Source organism: Salminus brasiliensis, chromosome 5 (assembly GCF_030463535.1).
Source record: "Salminus brasiliensis chromosome 5, fSalBra1.hap2, whole genome shotgun sequence".
Taxonomy (NCBI): Eukaryota; Metazoa; Chordata; class Actinopteri; order Characiformes; family Bryconidae; genus Salminus; species Salminus brasiliensis.
In genome coordinates this window covers 29,206,107-29,216,970 of record NC_132882.1, presented here as the reverse complement: position 1 = coordinate 29,216,970, position 10,864 = coordinate 29,206,107, and positions in this window count along the sequence as shown.

Genomic DNA, 10,864 nt, shown 5'->3' with positions numbered 1-10,864 from the left:
GCACTCTCTCTTTGTCTATGTGGAATCTATTTGAGTGGTGACAGCAACCTAGCTAATGTATGTCCAGGTTTGTAGACACCTGCTCATGCATCCATCCTTTCTTCTCAAATTAAGGGTATTAACAGGGAGTTTGTCTGCTGTTTCTGCAGTAGGAGCGTCTACTCAACTTGGAAGGCTTTACGATAGATTGCTGTGAGGTTTGGATTACAATCAGCCCCATGAGAACATCAGTGAGGCCAGGGAATGTCACTCCAACCCATCCCAACGGTTCTGAATGAAGCTCCATCACACCAGAGAAAAATGTCCCACTGCTCCCCAGCCCAATACTGCAGAGCTTTGTGCTTCTAGCTAACCCTTGACATTGTAACCCTTGACATCCATGGTGACTGAAGGCTCATGTCTGGCTGGCCCCTTCCATTGGCCAATGCTTCATCTCTGTATCAACAAGCTATGTGTGCACAGTTGAAGTCCAGTTAAATGGGTGCGTGTGCGGAAGCCTACACCTCGGTTCCGACCCTGTGGGACTCCTCAAAATACATTGTGGTACACAAAGACATGGAGTTCAATGCATTAAAGAAGCTGGATTAGAAGGAGTGTTTGGATCAGTACCTTTAGACATGTAGGGCAGCTGAATGTCACTGCAGTGATTCAGTTTAAACTACAATATAAAGTGATTATGGGTAATATGGAGGACATTAAGCATGTGTAGCATTACAGTTGAGCTGTGATGTGGGCAGCACAGATGGATAGGGCACAGCACGTGTTTATCCATGCTTATGCTGTGGTTAAAAAAAATTGAGCCAAAAAGATTGATTCTTTCGGGCTTGTATATCGATTCACCTGTACCTCTTAAAAGAGCAGTTCAAAAGGAGTGATTCATTTGCAAGGCAAGAATGAAGCCCTGTGCAGGTAGTGAAGACACGCCGCGCTGGGTGCACGGTTGTGACATGAATTTAAATTAGGCCTTGTTCTTCATGCTCTGGTTTGAGATAAAAGCGTGCAACAAAATCCATTTACCAGTGGACTTCCAAGTTGTTTGTGTGCAACATCTGGCCTTCGAAAATGACGTTTGACAATTTGACATGCTTCACATGCGTCCTAGAGCACAGCTGTTGAGGCTGCGAGGGAACTGCCGAGTCATTCGCCAAAGTCCAATAAATTTCAACTGTCAGGCTTCACAGTCATAAAACACTGACTCTGCCGTTCTTTTGGGACATTTCGGAGCGCTTCCCTATCCCCTCTGACTCAGCAAATGTTTTGAGCACTTTATTCCGTAAAGCCTTGTTGCCACTCGTCCTATAGTTCTAGAAATATTCAGGACACAACGACCTGGCTCACACCACTTCCAGCTCTGTTCATTGATTGCAGTCCTCAGGTTTTCTGCCCCTACTTACACTTTATTATGGGGGCACAAGGCATGGAGGGCTCCTCAAGAAACTGGACAAAAGGACCAGTAAAGCAGATTTAGACAAAATCAGCTACAAAAGAGTGAAGAGAAGTTTAACTGAAGCTGATTGTCCAGTTTTCAGGCAGAGTTGTCTGGGTGACCTTGAAGGTTTAATGAAGAAAACGTTCAGTCTGAATTTCTGTTACACACACACACACACACAGACACACACACATAGTCGCGCTCCTCACAGAGTCTATGCACAGTGTCAGGTTAAGGAACAAATCCATAGCATAGACCTCCTATTCTTGAAAGAAAGAACTGTTGACCTGTGGAACAACTATTGCCTATGACAAATTCAACAGCTGTCATTAATGCAGTCAACAGAACGATTCTCACTGTGGATATTGACCTATGTTTACTTAGATTGGATAACTGATCCACAGTCCAGTGCTGGGAGGCTGGCTTTATCCAGTGCTTGGCATTGAATTGGGCATGCTGACCTTTGGCCCATGTGTTGGCTACTTCAGAGTGTCATCTGAAGTGCTCTTCTATGTAGATTACACAAGCTGTGTGAGTGTGTGTGTTGTCGAACTACTCAGTAGCTCAGTTGCAAGGGCCGTCTGGATACTTTTGGACAGCTTGTGTACTTCACCATTTAATGTAAAGGAGCCAAAAAAAAGTTGTATTTGTTTTCAGTGAAGGCACCACAAACTGCTCAATAGACCTTATTATGGCGCCATACAGGCAGCCCATTACGGTCAAACCTTGTGTGTAATAATGTGCAAACGATTCTTTCCTTTAGGCTACATACATCAATGAGCACAGAGGAAAACACTTCGGAAAATGAAAGATGAAGCAAATAGGTGCCATTTCAGCATCCGCCTCAAAGCACATCTCTGCATAACAAACACGCTGGTCTGGGTCTTTGTGTTCAACATCTATTACTGCAAAGAACATTAGAGTCTCATGACTAACACTAGCTCGCTTGATAGCTACCAGGTGTCGTTGTTAAGACTCAGTTCTGTATAGATCACCTACGGCCTTCGTGTCCTTTTCAAGAGCTTTTAACGGCCAGTTTTGTTGTTCTGTCCATTCAGTAGTGATGGGAAACAAAATACAGTGAAAGGGAGGTAAAGTGGGATGTGGAAAGCTCAGGTTCTCAAGGTCTGTTTTCAGTACTGGCACAGGCATTGCACTGAACACACACATCTTGAATAATCTCCACAGAAAGGCATCAGCAATAGAATGGGATGCTCTGGAGCAGTCCCACATGAGTCTAAGGTCACCATACCCAATGTCAAACATTGACTAGATGGAATAAAGCCCCCCCTGCACATCACTGAGCTGTGCAGAACTGCATTCTGTGGAGGGATGGAGCTCTATCAAGTAGCTTTGGATGTTTGTGATCGGGAACTACATCATCCAACATCAGTAGTACCAGACCTCACTTATGCTTTTGCGGCCGAATGCTGAAGATTAGAGGCTCTTACTGAAGTGCATCCATTACTCCATTTTTTCCTAATCTTTCTTGAACAGTTTGTGATACAACATTGATGGCAACTAGGGGAGCAACGAATGACTATTTTGATAGTCGAATAATAATAATAATAATAATAGTAGAGTATTGAAATTAAAATAGAATAAAAGTACATCATTATCCAGTTTTCCCGAGACGCTAGACTGTAACTTTAGCTTTCAGTTTGAAATTATTTTGTGTTACTGCTTCGTTTGTTTTAGTGACTTTTATTTTGACACAGTCTGCCCAAAGCCACAATACCATCAACCTGCCCACGCTCGCATTGTAACCAGCAAGCTGATTGGCTGTTTTTATTGAAGAGCGTAAACAGACGCCATGTCCAGCGTTACAATAACATATTTCCACCAGTGACCGCATCCTCATTTATAAGACGTCTTTTGGTTCACCTACTCAAATATGTCTCCTTTTTACACTCAACCGTGTCCATATATGACTCCCACAGCTCACACTAACATAACTCTGCTCTCCAACGTGTTGCTTTCCAGTTCTGTTCCAGTTATAGCCACACCCTTCCTTCATGTGACGGACAGCTGCTCAGTATGCTATGCTATGCAGCTCTGCGTCCAGATTGAGGGAAAATAGCATTTTTTTTTCAAATGCATCCCAAACCGTTATTAGTTAGTGCAAGAAACTAGTGGTCTCAATATCTTAAAATGAATCACAATAATCACAACAATATTTTGTGATGCTAGCTAGGACGTCCTTGAATTTTTGAGCAGGAGAACAAATATGTGCCTAATAAACTGTCTAGATTTCTTATAATATCTGTAGTTCTGAGAAACTTGAAGCCTCCAACACCACAAAGCTTTAATTAAGAAAAAGCAACTTTTTAAAGAGATAAATGGATGATTAGTCATTGGGCTGGATTAAGCTAAGAGCTAAGATAGGAGCAGCTGTGTGTGTATGTGTGTAAGAGAATGAGAGTCAGTTGTGAGATTGAATCCATATTTCAGCATAAATAAAGTGTAATCTAGCCTCTGAGCTCAGCGGTAGAGACTCTGTGTTTACATGGCTAAATACTTCACTACACTCTGGAAAGAGAGTGACCTACAGGAGGAAGTTGGGGCCAAACTTGGTAAAATATGCATTCGAAAAGTTAGCAGGTAGCAGATTAATCGTGTGTGTTAACTAACAGCACTAATGGCAACATAATTATACGAGTGTTAAAAGAATGCAGCTCCTTTTCTATATGAATATATGTTCCTCTGTGTAGGGATTTCATGGTTGTTTTTGTGCTGCCTTTCTTGTGTACAACACATTAACTCAGCATGTTGTGCGAGACCTGAGTGGTAATTGCTTTCCATATGTTTCTTGTGGTGCTTGCTGCCAAACAAAACAGGCTCTGGCCTAGCACAAATACAGAGACAGACATACTGATGGATGAGACAGATGCCCCTGTACCACAGCCAACACGCTTTCACCTGGACACTACTTCAGCAGTCTGCCAAGCTGCCGACCACGCCGCTGCAATGCTAAAACATCTAGTCCAGGTACCTGAACACAGTGGAAAGAAGTGATTGAGTTTGTGGAACTTTTTTCAAGTGTCTGAAACACATTTGGTAAAATGTCTGATGCCTGTGGTCATCACATAGACCCAGCAAACCACACGCAATGTGGTGGACGGTTAAAACTAACAGACCCTTGTGGTGTGTGCGATATGAAACACCCCTGCAGACTGTGAAGTGAGAAATTCATATCACAGGTTAACAAGTGCACATGCTAGCGAATGACCTGCCCCTAAGACACTTCCCAGTGGAGAGAATGGAGCCCAAGCAGATTTGAATCATGTTGGCAATGGAAAAAGACAGGACATGCCCTTTGAAATCTGGCCTACACTCACTCTCAGCGAAGGAGAGTTCTACATAGCAGTGATTCTCAAACTAGTCCTTAGGGTCCTCCAGATGGTCCACATTTTTGCTCTGTCCCAATGTGCTGTGACAGTCCAAATTTTTGGCCTGTCTGGGGATCCCTGTGGACTGCTTTGGGAACCACTGTTATATAGTAACAGAGGAACGCTAACAGGTGCTCCATCATGGTGAAGAACAATTTTACCAGGCTACTATTGCTTAAGCACTCAAAAGGTTCTATGGTTCTCATGGTACTACATATATCCACTGCCTTTGCTAAAGAAGATTTTTCTTAAAGGGTGCAAGGCATAAAAAAGAGAGCAGTGCTATAGAAGGACCACTGTTGGTTCTCCAATTTGGTTCGTATTTAAGAGTGAAGCAAGAAAGTGTTTTAGTGATGTTATGAAATAACACAAATTTGGAAGGAGGGACATGCCTGAAGCCCCTTATCCTAGTCTAATGATCTATAAATACCATCTCTACCTTGTTTAAGTGTCCCTGACCTCATCTACCTTTAACTCTGTTAAATCTCTGATCCCTGGCTCCAGTCTTTAGAGATGGGAAACTGGCTTCCTACCACAAGCAGAAGCCACCAGAACTCCAGCCCAAAGTTTTTGGAGTTCTCTCACATCTCTTCAGTTCCTCCCAAATCATCATAGACTGACGGCATGGTCCGAACTAGCAAGACTGTAAAAATGTGGGGACTTGTTCATTTGTATTTTCACAATCTTCTAGATCTTTCCTATGCCCTCAAAGTGTCAGTAAGAAAATGAGAGGTCTGTGAAGAGCAATTCCACTCTTCCCTTGATTGTCAATTTTGAAAAACAGCAGAAGATTAAATGAAAGATGATGAAAAGAAGTTGCTGTCAAGGAATCAGCTCAAATATGAGGCTGTTCTGCAATCCAATTAGTTATCTCCCCATCACCCCACTGATTGCAATCTACGTCTTCGGCCTAATGAATTGTTGTGTTTAACAGACGACAAATCTGTGCTACACTCATTGCTGAAACACTTGCACTAATGCACTGAATGTAATATTACTCGGCCCTTTACGGATTAATATTCAGTGGCCCTCTCTTAATCAGCGCTTATCTTCATCTGGCTGCAGACTCGGCGTCCACTACCGAGAATATAGTTTCCTTTATGTGCAGTAAATCTTGAAGATGCAAAAATGTTCTGTGCGGGCAAAGCTGTGACAGCCAAGGTATATCAACTGCCAAACTGTCTGGCATTATTTCTGAGCCATCATGGAACACTTCCTGGCAGCGGTGACGTATTGCCCGTCTTGAGACATAAACTTGCTGGTTCTGAAACAGAAGTGTACTTTTTTCATTTTCCCACCGGTCTGGACCTCTCAGCTGTTTCCTCCAAGAAGCTTCTGCTTTGAGCGGGCCTGTGGACAGAGCTTTAGTGCTTAGAGTTCAGACGGATGTTCTATCAAGGATTTAACCTGGCCTATAAACGGAGTAGCCCGCAGTTCTGTATACCTGCTGAAGGGTCACAGAGCTATTGGATGTGACCGCTCTCTCCTGCTGACTCGAAACACCAGAAATGCAGTTCTTTGCATAAATCAAGAACCCCATTGAGTCTTTGCATTTGACATCCTGAGAAAATCAAAGAAAGGTCATGCTTCGTGTTTAAAGAGAATTGAATATCCTTGCTAAGTGGAAATTCACTGCATTGACAGTGACTTTAAATTACGGGATGCTTCTAATTAGCAAAGTGTTTTTTGACTGGGGTGGAACAGGGGAAAAGGTTACTGTGGTGGAAAAGAAACAGAATCTTATATCTTATATAAATATAAGAATATTTAAAAAAAAAATAAGCCAATTTAGATAATCTAATATTAAAAAGTATTCAAGTATGCTAGTTAGAGATGATGATTTGGCCAATCTGGAGCCACATCTAGCACCCACACCCAGACCACATACTGCAATGAATGACTGTACAGAAGTGGGCCAGATATGGGTGCTAGGTATCTTATCTTAACTAGATCTAATGGTTTAAAATAAGTGTTTGGGTGGAGGGTCAGTTTTGTTCTGGTTTAAAGGTGTCTGAGATGCTGCCCAGCATAATGCAGTTCAGTTATTACATTCAGCATGATAATAATGATAATTTTAATCATTATAATATTTGGGATTGGGTCATATTGGCACGCTAGGGGGATGAACATTCCGAAATAGTCCAGTTGCAGATAATCTAAGGAGCTTTATGGCAAAGTCAATCAGAAATATCAGCGTGACTCTAAAAACAGAGTGAGAAACTAACGTAGAAGTCATCAGCTTTGATGCTCTGAGAGTTTCAGTATTGTAATAAAATTGACTTCATTTAAATTGCATCATTTAGCTTTGCATTAAAGCAGATCTGAAGATTGTGGTCCTAATCATTTCTAAAAATAGTTCATGGACAAAACACGGACTAAAGCTTTGTTCAGACTCAAGTTTTATTTTGGAATGTAATAGTAACACTTGTAAACAACACTTCATTGGCTGTTTGGGTGCAGTTTACAAGTGGTACAAATATTTCCCAGCCTCCACTCGATAAACGCTGTAATCATTAAAATCCCTAAAAAGCTAAGGGCCTGTATCTGGCTTATTCATGTTCCATTTACAAGTGCTTAGAACAGTTTAGAGTTGTTACACAGTGTTGAGCATCCAGTTTAAAATGCTATGCTACCAAGCAGGCTGGAACACCTACAGAGCTGTATCTGAAACTTGGCAGGGCAACAATAAAGGGCAACAATAAACTTGCCATCATGTTAATGTTAGATTGATTGTACCCAGCAAAAAAAGAATTCACATCGAATCTGTCCAAACAGTGTATCAGTGTGACCTTTTAAGCAGTAAATATATTTAAAATCAATAATGCACCATGAACATACTTATTTTAACATTAACAAAGTGTGTGGTACAACTTCTCATTAGGTCTCTGCAAAAAAACAGGCAGACTAGCTTTTGCTGGTAGCTGGTTTCAAGCTGGCCCTTGATAGTAAAGGTGGTCAAAAAGCTGGCCATCCAGGTAAATTGTACCCTGTGCTGGTAAGCCAGCTGGTTAGGCTGGTTTATCATCTTAGCTCTTGACAAACATAGCATATGGACTACCAGTGTGGTCAGGCTGCTTGTGCTGGTCAACAAGTTTGGCCATGGTGGTCATGCTGGTGATTCGGGTCATACAAATGAACCAGCTTGGTCATGCTGGTCGACAACCTTTTTGACTAACTGGTTGACTAGCTTGGTTAGGTTGATGATGCTGGTAGATCAGCTAAGCCACCAAACAAAAATGAAAACATACTTGACTATGCTGGTCAAGAGCTAAGCAGGTCAACCAGCTTAGCCAGCTTGGCCAACTTGAACAGTCCAGGCTGTTTTTAGTGTTTTTATTCAGCAGGGGTTAAAGGATTTTTTGCTAGTCTTCCATAAGCAATGCTTTTATACTGCAACACTATAAGAAACACTTAAAAGTTATCTGGAACGTGACCCTAATCCTAACCTTACTCTTAAATCAACCCTAAATCCTAACCCTAACCTTCCCCTTAAATCAACCCTAAACTTTAACCCTAACCCTAACCTTACCCTTAAATCAACCCTAAATCATAACCCTAATCCTAACCTTAACCTTAAATCAATCCTAAATCCTAACCCTAACCTTACCCTTAAATCAACCCTAAATTTTAACCCTAACCCTAACCTAACCCTTAAATCAACCCTAAATCCTAACCCTAACCTTCTTCTTAAATCAACCCTAAATCCTAATCCTAACCCTAACCTTACCCTTAAATCAACCCTAAATCCTAACCCTAACCTTCCCCTTAAATCAACCCTAAATTTTAACCCTAACCCTAACCTTACTCTTAAATCAATCCTAAATGTGAACCCTAATCCTAACCTTAACCTTAAATCAACCCTAAATCCTAACCCTAACCTTACCCTTAAATCAACTCTAAATCCTAACCCTAACCTTCTCCTTAAATCAACCCTAAATTTTAACCCTAACCCTAACCTTACCCTTAAATCAATCCTAAATCCTAACCCTAACCTTACCCTTAAATCAACCCTAAATTTTAACCCCAACCCTAACCTTCCCCTTAAATCAACCCTAAATTTTAACCCCAACCCTAACCTTACCCTTAAATCAACCCTAAATCCTAATCCTAACCTTCCCCTTAAATCAACCCTAAATTTTAACCCTAACCCTAACCTTACCCTTAAATCAACCCTAAATCCTAACCCTAACCTTCTACTTAAATCAACCCTAAATCCTAATCCTAACCCTAACCTTCCCCTTAAATCAACTCTAAATCCTAACCCTAATCCTAACCTTACTCTTAAATCAACCCCAAATGTGAACCCTAATCCTAACCTTCCCCTTAAATCAACCCTAAATTTTAATCCTAATCCTAACCTTAACCTTAAATCAACCCTAAATTCTAACCCTAACCTTACTCTTGAATCGACCCTATATCCTAACTGCAACCCTAACCTTAGCCTAAACCCTAAATCTAACCCTAAAAGGATAAGGTATAGGGTTACATTTAATAGACGATCGTTTACATTAAACTTTCCATTGCATTTAATACACATTCAGTTGAATGTTGCACATTTATGAGACATCTGCAGTGGACCATCCAAGTAAAGTGTTTAAAGGCAGTTAATTGCTTGCCACAGCCTTGCTTAAGACTTACTGAGCCCAGTAAAATGGTGTTGTTGGTTCAGCTTAATCCTGACCTCCTTATAGTTTGCTGCAGTATTACCCCAGAGATTTCCAAGAGCTGGATGTGATCTTCAGTTGTAGGGCAGCACTAATCAGCTGACATGTAATTGTATCTTTAAAGGCACATTGGTTATCCTCAAGTGCCAGATAATGGTGCTTTTTCTTTAACCACACATATTCCGTGTCTTTCCGGGGCATCTCAGTGCTGGGAACAGCATTGGTACTGTGTGTGCAGTTTCCTTGCACTATAGGGGGGTGTTTGCTCTTTTAGCTCACATTACGTTCGGTTTATGCAGTCAGGCCTTGGCAGGGCTCCTCACAAAAGCTCAACAGCAGCAAATCCGTGTCATTGGACAATGCAGGTGCTTGTACTGTAGCAATATAGTCATGCTCTTTTTGCTCCACACACTAGCTTTGTGTAAACCTTTAATGCTAATGAACTCTTTAAAGCCTGAACCATCTAGTAATTACCATAAAATTCATCAAATTCTTTCAAAAACTGAAGTGTGCATTTGATCTTCTGACCATTCAAATTAAATAAATAACATTTGCATATATGACTTTTATTTTGTATAATTTTGATGCAGCTGGAATGTAAAGCTCAGAGCAGTTTCTGTTAAACCAACTGAAAACCTAACATGTAAATACATTACAAAATGATTCACATTTTCATCATCATTTCAGAATCTTTGATATTTGATAGATGATTTGTTGACTATGAATATGCACAATCATCCTTCATATTTCACAACTGTACATGGTTTAACTCCTTAGACCCTGTATGTAAGCATACGCTTCAGGTCTTCCCTCTGTTCATAACTACATTATGGTCATAATCAACACCAATTTCATAGGCCCTATAAAAGAACCCTGTGGGACTCCACAAGAAATGCTAAATGAAATGGTGGCCAAATCATTGAAAATAGTTTTACATTAGGTTTAATTTATGAATAATTATCCCTGGGGTTCAAGGAGTTGAAGAACTATCCTTGATTTGAATAAACTTGGCAGAAATGAACTTGTTGTGTAGTTGTTTAGCAGGAGCGTTTTAGCTATGTAGAGGGTTTCTATGTAACTTAGAATATAAGAAAGTAATACATCTCTGAATGTATGCATTAAGTGTAAGAGGTTCCATGGAATAAGCAGGTTAAGTGCTTCAGTTAATTTGACAATTTGATATGTTTTAAAGAAGACAATAAATTTGGAGATGTTATTTAGTTTGTGTTACCAATTGCCAATATAGGCAATTAAAATAGGAGTATACTTCCCACTTCAGTCACCTTTTATTGCTACTTTGTATTTTGATGTATATGTATATGAGTGTATATGTATAAAAAGGAGAAAACTTTTATTCCAAGTCATTTTGAAGCATTTCTATT